The sequence below is a fragment of the Phalaenopsis equestris genome, unplaced genomic scaffold (genome assembly GCF_001263595.1).
Source record: "Phalaenopsis equestris unplaced genomic scaffold, ASM126359v1 Scaffold000984, whole genome shotgun sequence".
NCBI lineage: Eukaryota > Viridiplantae > Streptophyta > Magnoliopsida > Asparagales > Orchidaceae > Phalaenopsis > Phalaenopsis equestris.
In genome coordinates, this window is record NW_018165423.1 from 61,248 (window position 1) to 72,322 (window position 11,075).

Consider the following 11,075-nt stretch of genomic DNA (forward strand, 5'->3'; position numbering starts at 1 on the left):
ATATATATATATATATATATACTTACATGTATATGTTTATATGTATGTGCGTGTGTTCGGAAAAAGAGGGAGGGATTAACTTTAGTAATAAGGAGATGAATAAGTTAAATTTTAATTATGAGAAATTAAATAAGATTTTGTTGTATTTTAGAAACGTAAAAGGCATAAAGTGAGGGTTTAAGGTACCATGAGTTTTTCAGGAAAAAAAGGTTTAATTGTTATATTTAAACTACAAAAAGAGAGTTCTAACTTTAAAGGTTGGTATGTTCGTACTTCATAAATTTTTATTATCCTAAATATATAACACCTAAATCTTTATATATATGTATTAATTGTTCAGTTTAGAGCAATTTGTTGCAACGTGGGCAATAATGACACATTGCTCCTTTTCTTTTACATCATTAGTTTGATAGGATTTCTATGTCAACTTATTAAATCACACGTTCAGAACATTCTTCAAATTAGAGGACACATTCGTGAATAGATTTGTTGGGGTGCATCATCAGGTCGTCATGAGTGATTTGATGCAGATGCAACAAAAGGAAAATGAAGTCTAATTGGATTTCGTTATTTGTTGGTTGAACGTAAGCATAAAATGCAAGCCTCAACTCTAAAAGCAACATGTTGCTTTTGCTATACAAGGAGAGTTTGATTTCTATCTGCGATAAGTATTTTCATTATATTTTGATTTAATTTAATACTTTGTTTATATGTTTTCAAAGTATTGTTCAATGAAAAGTTCTTGTTGTTTCTCAATGTGTAGTGAGTAGTTTTCTTTACTCTTCCCTCTTGTAATGAATTAGTATGCATGTGTAGGATATAGAATCGAGTAGAGTGAGAATATATTGTGATGATTTTACTTTGTTCTTCATTTACATGTAAACTTGATCAACTTGTATGTTAAAATATGTTGTGTGAACAAATAAGATCCGAGATGGTATTGTCTCAAGGTTTGAATCACATATTAATTTCATGGATGAGAATCTAGCTCATGGGGTTGAGTGTAAATAAATAGGGAAATAAACTTTTTAAGGGTTTAGAATTAGAGAACTTTAGAGTGACATGCTAAAGCCCCTAATTTGGTCTATTATTTTAGGTTTTGATGCGAGATGTTAGCCTCCAGGTGGAGGGATAAAAGGGAACTCTAGAGTGAGAGCTAGTATCTTCTCTGCCTAGTCCATCTTCAAAACTATTCAAACTTTACATTAATCAATGTTCTTTATAACATCTCTAGTAAGGGTAAATAATATAATTGCTCCTATGTGTCACAATCTCTCTCATTACTTGTTTTACACTTTATACATGTCACTACTTTCATTGCATGAGGAAGAGTACTTTTAATATATTAAAAACCCCACTTTCTGATTTTCACTAAGTATTTTAATTTAGAAGTAGAAGTAGTATTGTAGTGATAATTGTAGGATAAAATGAAAACCGAACTTTTATCGACCTTCAAAGCTAGGGCGTGTTATTTTAAACTAGAATTTTTCTTGAAAGTCACCGTGGTTAACGTCGATTTCCGTGAGATTGATATTCGTGGTTTAATCAGAAAGCCTTATATTACTTGATAATGATACATACTTGAGTAGAATCTCTAGAAATATGCTGAGAGTAATCATTACTGATGGAGGATCTTATTTTTAGAAATGCAACAGTTGTAAAATTGGTGGAAAAATATAATATAATACATAAAATTGCAACTGCTTATCATCCCCAGACTAGTGGTTTAGCGGAAGTATCTAATCATGAATTAAGATAATTTTGGAGAAAAGTATTAATCCTAACAAAATGGATTGGTCTATTAGATTAGATACTGCATTATGGGCATACAGATCAGCTTATAAGACACCAATAGGAATGTCCCCATATAGATTAATTTTTGGGAAGACTTATCACTTGCCAGTTCAATTAGAACAAAAAGCTTATTGGGCAATAAAAGAATTTAATTTTAATTTAAAAGAAACTGGTGAGAAAAGATTATTGCAATTGAATGAGCTTAAAGAAATTAGGAATGAATCTTACGACAATGTGATGATTTATAAGGAAATAATGAAAGAATGGCTTGATTGAAAGATAGTAAAAAGAGAATTTGAACATGAACAGGAAGTTTTATTATATAATACAAGATTGAAATTATTTCTTGAAAAATTGAAGTCTAGGTGGAAATGACCATTCAGAATTATAAAAGTTTATCCCTATGGAGCAATCAATATTGAAGATCTCAAAATTGAAGGAATGTTTAAAGTGAATAGACACATATTGAAACATTATTTTGATGGTCAAAGACCAAATGCTAAATAGAGTATCATGTGAGACTGGGATGTCAGACTGACGACATTAAACCAAGCGCTTTGTGGGAGACAACCCATATGTATCGTTGTTTACTTTGATTTTTTAGTTTTTATTTAAACTATTAAATGTATGTTTATGTTTTTCGAAACATCTTTGTTTGCCTAATGTTGTAAAAAGACAATTTATTTGATGAAAATCAAAACGGCCAAAATTTTGGAACTAGCTCATGATGCGCCAGATTGGCGCATGATGCACAAACTTCCAGAGAGTTGGCACATGATGCACCACAAAGACGAAAATGACTTAAATCGTTTCAAATGGCGCTTTTTGGCGATTTTTGGCGGGGACCTTCAAATAACTCCTAAAAATCGACTCCAAGACATATTTTACAGGGGAAAACAAGGGAAGAGTCACCACTTTTCAATTTTTATGGCTTCTCACTCTAGAAATTTTGCTAGATTGGAATTTTCAATCGAAGAAAGTTCATCAGTTTCGACGCACAGAAGTTGCATGATCGAGTTATAATGAAGAAAAGACTTATCAAAGAGGGGATTTGTGAATCAAGTATTCAACACACCAAATACTCGTGTCGAAGAAGTTATTGTGCAAAGGCGTTGGGAAACGCTTTGCTACACCACTGCCGCTGTAGTCGTCCCTGTGGTGAAAGAATTTTATGCAAATCTTCATGGGATCAACCAAGGAATGATCTACCTGCAAGACAGGTTTGTGCAGTTCACTCCTTTGAGAATCAACGAAATGTTTATGATCGAGAACTTGCCTGTCTGCCATTATGCAAATTTTACCCCTACAAGAGACAACATAGATGAACTCTACCGTTACCTTACAGATGGAGATGCTAATTGGGAAGCTCGAGATGATGAGAATGTGAGTTTTTCTGCATCATTGTTAAATCATACTTCAAAGGAATGACATTTCTTCATTTCCTTGAAATTCCTGCATACTATGAAAATTAGTATGGTCACTAAGGAGAGTACTATTCTGAAATACTGCATTCAAACTGGAAAACTTGTTGATATTGAAGCCATAATTGTAAAATCAGTTTTAGGTTTGATCATGAATGGATTTGCAACTTGATTGGGACTTCCATCTACTATTTTCCAACTCTACAGTCAATCGCAAGTACCTTATGAAAGTTGGGAGAAAGTACTAGGAGAAAGTACTACTACCTTGGAAGCCGATGGATCCTGAAGTCTACTACAGTTGCATTGGAATGGGAGATGAAAATAATATAATTATACTAATGGATCAAGGATCCCAAAATTCATCACCTATTCAGCCTTATTACAACTCGAGTGCACTTTCAAAGAGAATCAAGAAGATAGAGAAAGGGGTGCATAATCTTATGCATGCAATTGAGAATATTTTTGAAATGATGGATCACCTGGATTGGAGACTCAAGGAACATTTTGAACATACTGGGCGTATTGAAGGTGGTCTAGTACATATGTTCAAGAAGCATGTGTGGATTGAGGAGAAAAGTTCAACTGATGAATTTCCATTTAGGCCCTTCTACAATTTGTATGTGCACTACCAGTCTATGGGAAATATTCAGGAGGACAAGAGTGAATAAGATGTTTAAAGTTTATTTAAGCATATAATGTTTTGTCTAGTATTGTTTGTTATTTTATATTACCTTTACTTTCGATTGTTGTACTATCTATGTTTATTAATTTGAAGTTTGATGTTTAGATTTCAATGTTAAGATGTTGGTTTGCTTTAGAACACTGAACTTTTTATGTGTTGGCTTGAAAAATGTTAGTTTGTAATAACGCAAATTTCGTATATAAATATGAGTTTTGTGTTGATTGTAGAAATTTGGTGTTAGTTTGATGTTTAATTATACTTAGAAAGGTTTATTTGAGTCAAATAAAGGTTGACGTAAAGCGGTACAGAGCAGATTTCCACAGAATCCAAGATTTGACAAAAATACGCTTTGACGCATGATGCACCAACTTACAGAGCCTTAGCGCATGATGCACCAACTTACAGAGGCTTAACACATGATGTGCCTGATTTGGCGAATGATGCGCTAAAGGTCCAAACAAGCCATATTGGCTAAAAAACCCGGCGTAATCGCACCAAAAACCTCCATTTTTGCTGCTTGGTCGTCTTCCACCTCCAACCTTTAGTCTCCACCTCCAACCTTTAGTCTAGAGCATCACATTGTAGGCTAAGGAGAAGGATTTGGAGGCAAAAATCATAGATTTCATCATCTCTTGGTAAGAGCTTCGGGACTTAGTTTTGCGAAAAATGAGATTTTTGATGAAAATGCTTGAAGAAAACACATGGTGAAAAGTTTCTTACCAAATAATCTTAGCTTAGGGACTTAGATTTGCGATTTAGTAATTTATTTAAAATTTATTTGGATTTTTGTAGAATCTTCGATGGCTCCCCGCACTAAAAGAGGAAGAACGTAGGGTGAATATGATACTCGAAAGTTTGTTAATTTCAAGGCCCAACATTATTACAATAACAAAATAGTTAACTTCCCCGCTTCCTTGTTAACGATTCAGTCCAAAGTATGACATCACTTCATCTCTGTCAGACTTTTACCTACAAATCATCTTGCTGATGTTACAAAGGATCGAGCTGTGTTGAACTATCGCATTCAGAACATGAAGACAATAGGCGTTGCTGAAATTATAGTTCATCACGCTCGGAGTATTGCTGGTAGTGCTACTACTGGAGGCTGGAGGATTGTGGTAGCCTGCCCTGATTTTCACTTTATGTGAACAATCAGAAGTTGAATCCTATTGACATGAAGAGAGATTACAACCTCATAATTAGATTGGGAGGCACATGATTCAAATAGTAGAATCATTTGTTGAGTCTAGAAGTGGAAGAAGGGATAGGCCCTCTACATCTGCTGTAGGGGCATCTACTTCTAGTTCTACATCTTTGGAAGGTATTATGGACCAGCTCATGATTTAACAATATAATATCATTAATATATATACTCAGTTGGGAGAGATAGAAGCAAGGAATACATATAATGATGAATATCAACAGAGGGTTCAACATGATATAGATTTTCAAAATGCTATGGTTAGACACTTCATGGTTGAACCTAATGTGAACTTTCCTGCTTGCCCGAGCTTTGTTTCCTATGCTCCCATTCGTGATGAAGATGAAGAGGCAAGAGAAGAAGATGATGATGATAGTGAGGAAGGAGGTGAGAACTGATAGTTTATTTTAAGTTTGATTTGATATTAGGTGTTGTTTGTATATTTTTTTGTACTGTGTTGCACTTTTATTTGAGACTTATTGTATTTAAGATTTTTTTGTTGTGTTGTGGACCTGTAATTTGTAATAGTAATAGTAGACTTTTCACTTTTCAGTTTTAGTTTTAGTATTTTTAGTTTGAGCATGTTGAATGTTCAATATTTTCAGTTTTAGATCGCAGTAAAGTCTTTAGAATATATTATGATTTATTTAATGCTTAAAAGCCTCTATGTAGTTTTACAGTTAGTACTTGTAGTATACAAAACCAATTTCATGTTCAGAAATCCTCTACAGGTTAGTTTTTATTTTTATGCATTACTGTTTTCTTTCACCAACTAAAATTTTGTACTAAAATATTTTTTTTAAGAAAAAATATCATTTAAAAATTTAAGTTTGGGGGAAAGAAAAATTTCTTTTGAAATGGAGAAAACTAAATTTTATTTGTCCTTAAGTAACTATATTTTTTAAAAATTAATTTAACATAACCTGGGATATCAAGGATTAACTTTAAATGACTATACTTATGTTTATAAATATTATAGTAAATTTAGGTAAAATGTTTTTAATAATAAAGGTCAATTCTAAAGTTGAAGATATTTGGTATGATAGGATAAGACTATGTTTTTCTATTTTAAGTAAAGAAAAATTATATTTTTGAAGTGTTAAGAATTTTAGAGTTTAATGTAAGAACAAAGGAATGAGGCTTTATGAAAATCATAAACTAGTATGACTTTATTAAGGAAGGAGAGGTGTGGAGTTTTAACTTTTAAGTAAATTTATTTTTTTAAAATTAATTTAACATGACCTGAGATATCAAGATTTAATTTTAAATGACTATACTTATATTTATAAATATTATATTAAATTTAGGTAAAAAGTTTTTAATAATAAATGTCAATTCTAAAGTTAAAGATATTTGGTATGATAGGATAAGACTATATTTTTTCTATTTTAAGTAAAGGAAAATTGTATTTTTGAAGTGTTAAGAATTTTAAACTTTCATGTAAGAAGAAATGAATGAGGTTTTATGAAAAACCATAAACTAGTACGACTTTATTAAGTAAGGAGAGGTGTGGAGTTTTAACTTTTAAGAAAAGGATAGTGAAGTTCAAAACTATTAAAGGCTATCCATATATAGTAATCCTCACCCGAAAAAGAAAAAAGAAAAAGAAAAAGAAAAAAAAAAGATTTAAAAGATCCTAAAAGAAAAAAAGAGAGAAAAAGAAAAGAAAAAAAATGGGTGAGGAGAAGCTTGAGGAGATGTCTAACAAAAAATTGGCTTCACTTGAATCAATTTAAGGAATGAGCTTATTACAACTCTAAACTTGTATTGAAGTATTAGTAGCATTCCTAGTAAAGTTTTCATAAAGTTATTTTTCATATGAATGTTCTAAATGTCCTTAGCATGACAAAGTACAATTCTTCTTGAAATGAGTAGAGATTCAGAAATCTTAAATTTGATTACTAGATATTCCTAGACTTGGAGTTTGAACCTAAGTTATTAAAGGGTTTTCTTAATTTTTGTTATTTTATTGAACTAAAGTATAGAAGTGATAAGTTAATCTCTATCCTAAAGTCATATGCTTTTATGTAATAAAGTGTCACTTGAGGACAAATAACATTTGAGGGATTTTGATACACAAAAATAATATACTATGTTATCATATTCTTCTCATGAATTTTGAGTAGCCTTCTTTATCCTTCTCCCTACTTTGAAGAAATGGTTTTGTGAAGAATTGATTTTGTTTTCTACGGTTTTAAATGTCGATAATTTGTGATGATTTGAACTCTGATCTTCGTTTACTTTTTGATCTGGCCAATTGAATTGTTAAAATGTGTTGAGAAACATATGTTCTAAAAAGGAGATATGATTTTTACAATAAAGGGAGAATCACATTTGATTTCATGGGAGACCATGTCATCCATAGGATTGGGTGCAAATAAATAGGGAAATGTGCTTCGTTGGATGTAGAATTGAAAGATTTTAAGGTGACAGATTAGAATCCACAATTTGGTTTAGTTGATTGAAACTAATTCGAGCATGTTAGCCCTTAGGTGAGGGAGTAGTGGGAGCTCTAGAGTGACAACCGGTATCCTCCCAGCCTAACCACAAAATTAGGGACCAAACTCTGGATTAGCCAATGTTCTTTATAACACTCGGAAGAGGGTATAGTATATGATTGATCCTATTTGACACAAAACAATTTTTAAATATATTTTTTAAATGATTTCAATTTCTTCACAAGCCATATTTTCATTGTAAAGGGGAAGAGTGTTTTCTCATACTTAAACTTTTCGTCAACAAAAACCTTTGTTTTATTTCAGCAATTTTACTTTTGAAAGTTTAGCATCTAGTTTAACTTAACTTTTGTAGTCGTACATCTGCGTATTTAGTAGCATTTCACTTGAGTAGTTTAACTTCAAACTTCGTACTTTACTTTATTTTTATTTTTATTTTAATTTAAGAAAAGAATATTAATAGCTAGCTTATATATATTTCCAGTTTCCTCGTGGGATCGATATCTCGGACTCCATTAGAGTCATGTATTACTTGAACGATACGTATATTTGCATTATATGTAGAAGGGAATTGGGAGTTTAAAAGTGGTTTTAAAGATAAATTATTTTCATTAAAGTTACATTATTGTTTGGGTTACATTGCATATTTATTATTAATTTAATCCCAAGTTTCCGCGCATCAACCACTACCAAAAATACATGAAGAGGTGGAGAAGTCCAAAGAGCCTATCCATATCACAAGCATTTGGGGAATGTTCTGGAAGATTGTTTCCCCTTTAAAGATTGACTTGAGGCACTCTGTAAGATCAAGGAGATTGAGATTTTATTTTTCTATACTTAGTGAAGCCTCTTGAGTGAGGATCAACCATAGTTATTGCAACAACTTGGATCGTTTCGCCGTCATAAGTTGTTGAAGCTGTCTCTTCTTTTTTTATAATAGAAATATAAGTTCAGAAGAGGATTGTAATATTCCTCTTGGCAAATCTTATAATGTTAATCCTGAAATTAAGCCAGATCCTTTGATTACTCTTATGTGTTTCACATTTACAATGTTAACTCCTATGTTCTTAGTGATATTGATGATAATGATATTGAGGGAGATGAGCAATATATAATTTCCCTCCCTCAATGGTGCATATCACATATGAGATAATCTTATTGATTCATTAAAAGACATATGCGAGCCATTTGATCCTAAAAACTTTGATATAGACGCACTGACTAAGTGCTCCATTAGGTATGATCCCTTTGGGTTCTTTAGTAAGAATATTACACAAGTGCATCTAAGAAGTGGCAAATCTTCTTCCAAGGATGGCTAAGCTTGCCTTAAAGGAGAAGGGGAAAAATATCATCACCCAAGAGGTGGATGATTGTCCCAAAGTTCTTACTCTGGGCGATGGAATTAAAAATTCCTCTTGTAAGATTGATTGTAATGCGCTGAAAAATTTTAAGAAGTTGCCTGTATTTTTTAGCATCTATGATGCACTCTTATCTAAGGCTGTCAAAATGGTTCGTTTTTCGCGAATAACTCATGTTCGACTCTTTAAGAAACTCGTGTTGGCTCATTTGCTAAGTTAACGAGCCGAACATGAACAAACATTTGTTCGTTCTTGTTTGGCTTCGTTGTTCGCGAACAGCTCATGTTCGGCTTGTTCGCAATGTTAACTGGCCGAACACGAACAAATATTTGTACGTTTGTACGTTCGTGTTTGGCTCGTTTTGTTGAGTAATATTTTTAAAAATTTTAATTGACTACAAGACTACAAAGATTTATAATCAATTAAAAGTATTAATTAAAAAAATAGAATAAAAATTATTAAATTAGATTTAAATGATGTTTTAATATAAATATTAATTTTAAAATGTTGCCCCAATTCTTAACATCTTATGCCGATGTAAAAAAGTTTTGGAGTTATGCGAAAGAACTAATTTAGTTCTAAACTAAAATTACTTGAGGACAAGTAATAGTTAAGTTTGGGGGATTTTCACCAAATGAAAATATGTTGAGATTTTCATACCTATTTTATACTATTTTTAATTATATTGTACTTTAGAGAAATGTATTTTTGATGTTTTGTTGCAGAAATGATGAATAAGGGTCATTGGAGCAAAAAGATACAAAAAGGAGTGAATTTCGAGCGAAAAGGACCAAAATGTGAAGATTTGAACTAGGTCGCCGACGGCGCCCTCGACCCCACCGACGGTGAGTGAGACGGTGAGTGATTACCTGAGACTACAGGACAAAATTCTTCAGAAGCCCGCCAACGGCTCCCTCGAGACCGCCGACGGCAAGATCGACGGTTATGCCTACTCAAGCTTTGGATAAGGCCAAATTTTGAAGGGATGCTTAGGTAACTCTTGGGAAAGCTCATCCACAACTTTAAAAGAACATTTTGGTCGAAGCTAGAGAGCGCTAAAAAATGCTAGAGGGCCTGGAGGTTAGAAAGGTTCTATTAGAGTGAAGAGATTGTGAGGAATTTTTCGAGAGATTGTAAGAGTGGAGGGAAGGTGAGAGATTTCTTCTTCCTTGCTATTTCGAAGAAGTGTTCTGTGTGCTGTAAAGAAAGGTAGAGATTCAGAGGAACTTTGAGGAGTTTACTTGGGGAGAAATTAGAGATAAGTTTATTTATTTATTCTAGTATGTATGACTTTGACTTTATAAATGAATTTCGAGTTTGTTTGCACTTTCCCCATGAGATCTGAGTAGTTTTCTCTGTCTTTCTCCTTGTCTCGAGATTGTGAATTGATTATTTGAATTGGCGAAGCCATGAAAATGTTTAAGAAATTGTGATGATCTTTTCACTTCGATCTTAATTTACTTTCAATCTGGCTAATTGATTTGTTAAAATATGTTGAGTTTTACAATTAAAGTGAAGATTACATCCAAGATTCAGGGAGGTCAAAGCCCTTGGAATTTGGGTGCAAATAAATAGGGAAATAGTATTATCGGGCGTAGAATTGGAAATTTTAGAGTGACAGACTAAAATCTCCAATTCGGTCCTATCGTTTGGGTGCTGATGTGTAGATGTTAGCCCTCAGGTGAGGGGAACGTTAGAGCTCCGAAGTGAGAGCCGATATCCTCTCAGCCTAGCCGCTGAATCAGTAACCAAGCATAGGATTAATCAATGTTCTTTATGTCTGGACTAAAGGGTAAAGAATAGGTATGCTCCTATTTGGCACAATATAAATTTAACTAATTCATTTTGTCCGTTTCACTGTAATTTCTTGACAAGGAGAAAGATTCTTTCTTATGTATCACAATCGTACCTTCATTAGCATATTTAGTTATTTTATAGATAAAATTACATAATTATTTCAATTGCCTATTAGTGACAGATAAGCAAATTGAACTTCGTTGTTGCAATTGAGTATTTCTTGTTATAAAATCTTAGTCCGTAGATTTAACTACTCCCTGTGGGATCGATATTTAGGACTCCATTAGAGCCTTATATTACTTGAGCGATACGTATACTTGCGTTGACAAATTCGACTTTAACATTATTGAATATTATATTTATACA